The following is a 7,933-nucleotide window of genomic DNA, read 5'->3' as shown; positions in this document are numbered from 1 at the left end:
AAAAATACTGTGAGGACACTTTAGAAAAAAATAGGGATTTCAAGAAACACCGTAGACTATACCATCAAATATAGTCTTAAGTTTTAAGTAAGACAAAGACCACAAAGCATTCCAAGAAGCATGTATAAAGAGTAATTTAAGTACCCATAGCTCACTCCGTCCTCTACAGCATTTGAAGTGTATGTGACCACACTATTTCAGCATCTCCCATCAAACTTCATTAATATAGTTTAATGTTACTCATGGGGATGTGATACTGGACTAATGAACAGTCACCTTCCAGGGGATGTCATCTCCTTGCTGTCAGTGAATCACATTACAAGTGTGACTATTTTTTCTACATCAGAAAAACTAGAAGTAAACTGAAGCAAATCATCACTCAACTTACACAGAATATAAGATTTTATATTTCGCTAAATCTATGATCAATCTTTATCTATTTAGGAACATGTTCCTGAAGCAGAATCTGCTTTTCTGTTCTTCAATCTTGGACACTCTTAGGTTCCCAAAATGGAATGTAAAATAAAGTGAGAAATAAAAAGTAACTCACCAGAAATCCTTGCATTCTTTCTTGCCTTTGACAATGAACAGGAGATACTGGAAGCATGGCTGGTAGAGAAGGCAAATGAGGTAGTCAGGAAAGAACCTGTGTGATTGTGCCCCAGATTTTTCTTCTCAAAACATCATACATGGGCTGGAAAAGCATAAAGCTTTTTTATGAAAAAATAATGTTTTCTGTCTCAAATAGAACATTAAACTATCCACTAAAGATGAAACCACAGTCCATTAGTCAGTAGCTAGATAGTATAAAAGCAATTCATTTCTAGGTTACCATATGTATGTATACACACACACACACATACACACACACATATAGTTAAAACTACTATTCCCACAAAATAATTGGATAATTAAAACAATAAACATATCACATCTTCACTAAAACTAGTTATTAGTGAAGTACACTTAGGGATGTATGAACTACTTTTCTCTTAATGCAAAGATATCCTAGAACTTAACTCAGCATTTGTACTCTACTTCATTCATTTACATATTTAAACACCGTGGTAGTGATGTCTGTTGTAATTCAGTTTTTTTTTCACCCAAAGTTATACAGGAAAAATGTATACAATATATATTTCTTGCATTACGTTTCCATAATGGTTTTGAAATGGCACATTTCTTTGTATCCAAATACTGAGAGCACCTTTGTACAATGACTTGCAATTTGTCATTTAACCTGCTTTGGCCAAAGGAGCATCAGCAAAGATGATGTAAACACAGGTTTGAGAAGTCCCTAATACTCACTTTCCTAAATGGTCACATGAAGAACCTTGGCCATCCTGCTAGAGATATAGAACCTCATAAAAATGCAACATAAAATACTGGTCATAGGATTGACACAATCCAACCCCATCCTGAGCCAATGAACCAGAAGATTAAAGTCTTCTATGTTACTGAAACAAAATATCAAGCTGAGGACACCCTAAAATGTAGATCCATAAAACTTAATGCTCTTATCCACATGTGTTTTTTTACACAATTACATAGAATGTAAACTTTTAATATAAAATAACATGAGCATTACAGTGATGTACGAAATGAAATCTACTCTGTAGATTTCAAAGTTTTTTGTTGTTTTGTTTGGAATGACAATATGAGTTATTAAAAAGCAATGTTTGCATATCAGTATTGAATTTTCTACAACACAAGAATGTTTACAAAACTTAGAAGGTTTTACTATAGACAAAGTTGTCCATATTCACACTGCTTGAAACGGAGTGTTATAGATTTCAGGGTGGGATATTTTCCAAAAATAGAAACAAAAGAACAACAACAAAAAAAACCCATACTTTCAAAGGATTTGTGTTCAAATGGAGACTACAACTCCCACAATGCTCTGTGCCATGCTGGAGGAAGTGGGATCTTACATGAGTTTGACCAGTGCTAGACCCTAGGTCCATGGAGGGCATAAATGAATGGGGACCTTTCTCTTCCAGCTGTGGGAGCTGAGTTGGATTTTTTTTTGAAAAACATTATTTGCCTCCTGAAATACTCTAAGACCAACCAGAAGATGGAAATGTCTTAGGAGCATTAGATAAGTTGTTTTTTAAAATTCTTACTTCTAATAATGTACTTGAAGTTATGAGAATACATTTAAATTTTTTATTTAATGGATACATTTTGTTGAATGTAAATTATGTCTCTGTTTTGACTTACATTTTTTTTGTCAGTCCTGGAGCTTGAACTCTGGGCCTCGGTGCTGTCCCTAAGCTCTTCTGCTTACGGCAGTGCTCTACCACTTGAGACACAGCACTGGTTTTGTGGTGGCTAATTGGAAATAAGAGTATCACAGACTTTCCTGGCTTTCAACCATGATCTTTAGATCTCAGCCTCCTGAGCAGCTAGAATTCCAGCGCCTGGATTGCCTAAAATTTCTGAATATCTCCCCTCTCACTTTAAAAAGGTATTCACAGCCATTAAACTTGGACCATTTTCCACTGCTCTAATTTATACCCTGGAAAAAGTATCAGGATTGCTATAATCTTGTGTCAATTTAGATTTCTCAAAATCTAACAATTTCCCAGAAACTCCCAAACTCCATCTATGAAATCTTAAGGAGTTTTTCGTTATTTCTGAATTTTGTCTTTACTTTAAAGGATTTATTTTCTCTTTTTTTTTTCCTTTTCAATCTTCAGCAAGGAGTGGAAGTCTGATTAACACTTCTTTCAGAAATAAATAGTTCAAATAACTTAAGTATAAAAGAACAGTGGAAAATGGCCACAGTCTTATGATTGCAAATAAATGAGAAAAAGAATATAACTGAACAAACACATGCTAAAAACAAAACAAAACAATTCATAGCATAAATCCTGTATTTCCCACATTTGTAAGGAAATAACTCTTTGAAAGAAACAAAAAATATCAGCTGGGCACCTGTGGCTCAGACCTATAATCCTAGCTACTCAGGAGGCTGAGATCTAAGGATTGAGGTTCAAACCCAAACCAGGCAGCAAAGTCCATGAGATTCATATCTCCAATAAATTACTCAGAAAACCAGAAGTGGCGCTGTGGATCAAGTGGTAGAGCACTTGCCATGAGCTGAAGAGCTGAGGGAAAGTGCCAAGGCCCAGAGTTCAAGCCCCACAACCGACCAAAAAGAGAAATCAATCAATGTTTGTTCTTGTATGGGTTGAGCAGACACAGCCTTCCAGAGGTTGGAAGCTGTTCCTCCACCCTGTCAGGATTTGGACGCAGAGGGCCTGCATGCACTTTTACGGCTCAGTACCTGGGCAAACAGAAATGGAGTAGAGACACTGTATCCTGTGATGCATGAGGAAATGCCCATAAAGAAACACCAGCAGCAAAAGGACCTAGCAGCGCACGGTCACAGCAACTGCTGTCTTCTACTGAAAGAGAAGCATCTGTTCCTGCATAAATGTGATAGGTTTGTCCCTAGAAATATAGAATTTGAATATTTGGAAGTAAACATTCCACAATCGCTCCCATTCAACAGTTGAAGAATCTCATGTGACTTCATACTGTAGTGTGTCCACTCTAAAAGAATTAGATCAACATTTCTTTTCATCTTATTTTCATCCTGTAAATACTGATGGAAAATTTCACAGCTCTTGCTTCCCTTTTGGGTCCGGTCGTGGGCCTGAACTCTGGGTCTGGGTACTGTCCTTCAGCTCTTCAGCTCAAAGCTAACACTCTACCACTTGAGCCACAGTGCCGCTTCCAGCTTTTTTCTTTTGTTGCTTATGTGGTGCTGAGGAATCGAACCCAGGGCCTCAGGCATGCAAGGCAAGCGCTCTACCACTGAGCCAGCTTCCCAGCCCATCTTGCTTCCCTTTTGTCCCATAAAGTCCAGATACTTAAGATATTTTTATCTTAGATCTGTCACCACCAGGATCCAATGTAACTTCTAATGAATAGACACAGAATAAGTTTTTGTTCAAAGTGGTTTGCCCCTTTGGTCCATCGTTTCACTGCTTGGTAATCCCCAGACTTAGGTCAGGATAGAAGAAAGTAATGAATGCATGAAAGTACTGGATAGCCTTGCTTTTATTTCTTTCCATTAGGAGATTCATGTAAAAATTAGTGACCTCATCAGTGAACAAGTTTTTTAAGGTTTGGATATCTCCCTCAGTAATTCTCAATTTGAAAGCACTACTGAGGATCTCATCCTGTGGGCCATGGTCTAGGGCATTTGATTTTCTTTTCCAGGTCTTCAATAAGTTCAAGATCATCTGTTCTTCTGTCCTTCTCTTTGTCTAAGAAATTCTTTTTCTTGGCCTCAACTACTACTATTTTCCTCCTAAATAAGACATTGCTTCCAAGCTGGGCACTGGTGGCTCACGCCTGTAATCCTAGCCTCTCAGGAGGCTGAGATGTGAGGATTGTGGTCCAAAGCCAGCCAGGGCAGGAAAGTCCATGAGACTCTTTTTTTTTTTTTTGGTCGGTCATGGGGCTTGAACTCTGGGCCTAGGCGCTGCCCCTCAGCTCTTCAGCTCAAGGTGAGTGCTCTACCACTTGAGCTACAATGCCACTTCCGGTTTTCTGGTGGTTTTATTGGAGATAGGAGTCTCACAGTCTTTCCTGCCCGGGCTGGCTTTGAACCCTGATCCTCAGATCTCAGCCTCCTGAGTAGCTAGGATTACAGGCGTGAGCCACCAGCGCCCAGCTCGAGGAAAGTCCATGAGACTCTAATCTCCAATAAACCACTAGAAAACCAGAAGTGGCACTATGGCTCAAGAAGTAGAGTGCTCACCTTGAGCTGAAGAGCACAGGGACAGCGCCCAAGCCCAGAGTTCAAGCCCCACGACCGACCAAAAAAAAAAAAAAAAAAAGACATTGCTTCCAGGCAGAGTCAGGCTGATACTTCTGATAGGTCACGTACAGCCGGATGCCCTCTTTTATTGTCATTTTCAGGTCTTACAGAGATCTTTTCTTTTCTTTTTTGTTGGACATAGGGCTTGAACTCTGGGCCTGAGGGCTGTCCCTCAGCTCTTCAGCTCAAGGCTAACGCTCTACCATTTGAGCCATAGTGCTACTTCCTGTTTTCTGGTATTTTTTTTTTATTGGAGATAAGAGTTTCATGGCCTTTCCTGTTATTTCCTTCTTCTTTTTGAATACCCTAGCTGATCTTGCCTTCCTGGACAACTACCATAATTCTTCTTTGCATGACAGTCTCCGCTGGAGATTATTCCTTCTTGTTCCTGCCATAATGCTGATGGTTTTGTCCATCTCTTTTCCCTTCTTACATCTTTCTCTGAATGATCATATCAGTTTCCTTGATTTAAATAATCCATGGAGGGCTGGGAAGGTGGATCAGTGTTAAAGTGCTTGCCTGGCATGCATGAGGCCCTGGGTTTGATTCATCAGCACCACAGAAACAGAAAAAGAAGGAAGTAACACTGTGGCTCAAGTGGTAGAGCGCTAGCCTTGAACTGAAGAGTACAGGGAGAGCACCCAGGCCCAGAGTTCAAGCCCCATGACTGACAAAATAAACATAAATAATAAATAAATAAATAACCTATGGAGAAAATTCAAAAGGGTGTCACTAACTTCTCAAAACTCCCATCACATGTATCCAAGTGCCTACGATAGAAGTGTTCTTGCATGTTTCATAGGCACTTTAAACAATTTCCAAGAATGAAGTCATCATTTTTACCCAATATTTCTAGAATTTAGCCTCTGTATAATACTCATAAACATTTGGTCAGTTCTGTTTCTGTGATTTCTCACCTCCTCTCCAAAACAATGGTGACACCTCACACCCTTGCTACCCTCTTCAGAAATATCTGTTATATCCTGTTCTTGAGGTTTCCATGTTATGCAACTCTCTGAATTGCCCCTGCTGTGGCCCCAACCAATTGCTGTTCTATCATAGTCTTCTGAATTCAAAGTAAAACCAAAGGAAGGCAGGACTCTACAGGGCTGATCTCATGTAACTGCCACTGATCTTTGGATAGTCACTTATTCCATTAGGAGATTTATTACCCATTTTCAGCATGTTGTTCTGAGATCCAGAACCTGTCAGTTCACAAGATGAAGAGTTCAAAAATACCTCTCCTCAAGAGGCCACATTTCATGTTCCATTACAAGCAGAAATCACCATGGGCATTGTGGTCAGCTGTAATGGGAATCCAAGTAAGCTACCAACATTGCAGCAACTTTTTCACTTGGTGAATAAAGCAATCTAATCTTGGTCTTTAACAGGTATTTTCATCAGTACTCACTGGATAAAACAGAGTGTTGTGTGAGCGCCACCTCTTGAGGAGGGGCCAAACTCGGGGCAACGACCAGTTGCAGAAATGGAAAATGGCACCCAGAATCCTATTCAGCACTGTTTACATACCAGACTGGAGCAGTGGAGGCCAACACACATGAGGTGAAAACCCCAGACCTCTTGCAGCCATTGCTGCCTTGGCAGCTTTGGCCACCACCATCAAGCCTCTCAGTCATTGCACATTGCGATGTTTCTTAGTTGGCGGTAGACTCTGCTTGCCTTTGCCTGTTATCCACTTTCTGGCTTGATCTTACAATTAAAGCTTCTTAGTTCTTGTTGAAGCATATAGGGCTCTGATATTGCTTTATCTCTAGTCTGCCATCTAGGATTTTCATTTTCCCTTTAAAAAATTAACATATATGTATTTATTTACCTCCTCCGTGATTTTCCTCTTTAATTTGTATTTTGAAATAACTCATAAGACCTTTGAACTCAAATAACATGGGTTTAGAAAATACTCTATAGCCATGAAGAAAAACCATTTTGAATTGTACTTTTTTAAAATGTAATAACACCTAGACACACTTAGCACCTAAATCTTAAAATCAGTTTTGTAGTTTTATTTTAAAGTACTCCTCCACCTTGTTTATACCTGCTGTGCCAAGTGATTCATGGTTACAGTGATAAAAGTTTTATGAATTAAAAATATCAGATAATTTAAAATTCTGAATATGTCTACTGGCAAATGAATATATTTGCCAAATGCTTGACAAACCCATGCACAACAATAACACTCACAATAAAGTATATTAATTTCAAAGATTGATTATGATTTTACATAGGGACAGGGTGCCAAGATATCACAGACCTTTGTCCCACAGCTTTAAGAAGGATTTCATGACCAGACAAGTGGTAGAAAACAAAAAGTAAAAGAAACAGCTTTGTGGGCTGGGAATGTGGCTTAGTGGTAGAGTACTTGACTAGCATGCATGAAACCCTACATTCCATTCCTCAGTACCACGTAAATAGAAAAGGCTGGAAGTGGTCCTGTAGCTAAAGTGCTAGAGTACTAGCTTTGAGCACAGAGAGGCTCAGGGCCAGTGCCAGCTCCACCCCTAATGAAAACTGGGTACTTAGAATGGAATATATATTACAAAATTTCTTCAAGATTCTGGCTGTATTTATCATATAAGTTGACCTTTACACTCCATAGGTTGGCATTAGTCTTGAGAGCCTCTAAAGAGAATTGGAAAGTTTTAAAAATTGTTTTTGTAAAGGTAATGTACAAATGGGTCACCATTTTGTAAGTTAGGTAAAGTGTACATTTCTTGTTGGACAATGTCACCACTTCCTTTGCTCTCTTCCAGTTACCCCCCCTGTTCTTACTTACAAGTTGTCAACATCATATCTACTGGGTACCACTGCTGCTTTTGTTTCCCCATTTTCCCTCAATTTCTGTGTCCTCTTCCTCTCCCTCAAATATATGGATAAATCGGGGCTGGGAAGGTGGCTCAGTGGTAGAGCCCTTGCCTTGCATGCATGAGGCTCTGAGTTCAATTCCTCAGCACCACATAAGCAGAAAAAAAGCCAGCAGTGGCGCTGTGGCTCAAGTGGTTGAGTGCTAGCCTTGAGTTGAAGAGCTGAGGGACAGCACCCAGGCCCAGAGTTCAGGCCTATGACTGGACCCAAAAAGAAAAA

The 7,933-nt window shown here is 39.5% G+C and overlaps 1 pseudogene; it reads right to left on the bottom strand.

Annotated features, from left to right (window-relative positions):
• Positions 1 to 3,407: 3,407 nt before the first annotated feature.
• LOC138831373 (sentrin-specific protease 2-like) lies at positions 3,408 to 7,677 on the bottom strand (annotated as a pseudogene).
• Between the last annotated feature and the right edge of the window lie 256 nt (positions 7,678 to 7,933).

This window comes from Dipodomys merriami, unplaced genomic scaffold (genome assembly GCF_024711535.1).
Source record: "Dipodomys merriami isolate MVZ:Mamm:240054 unplaced genomic scaffold, mDipMer1.0.p SCAF_194, whole genome shotgun sequence".
In the NCBI taxonomy this organism is placed as follows: Eukaryota; Metazoa; Chordata; class Mammalia; order Rodentia; family Heteromyidae; genus Dipodomys; species Dipodomys merriami.
The sequence above is the reverse complement of the archived record's forward strand: the minus strand, read 5'-3'. Positions and strand labels throughout refer to the sequence as shown.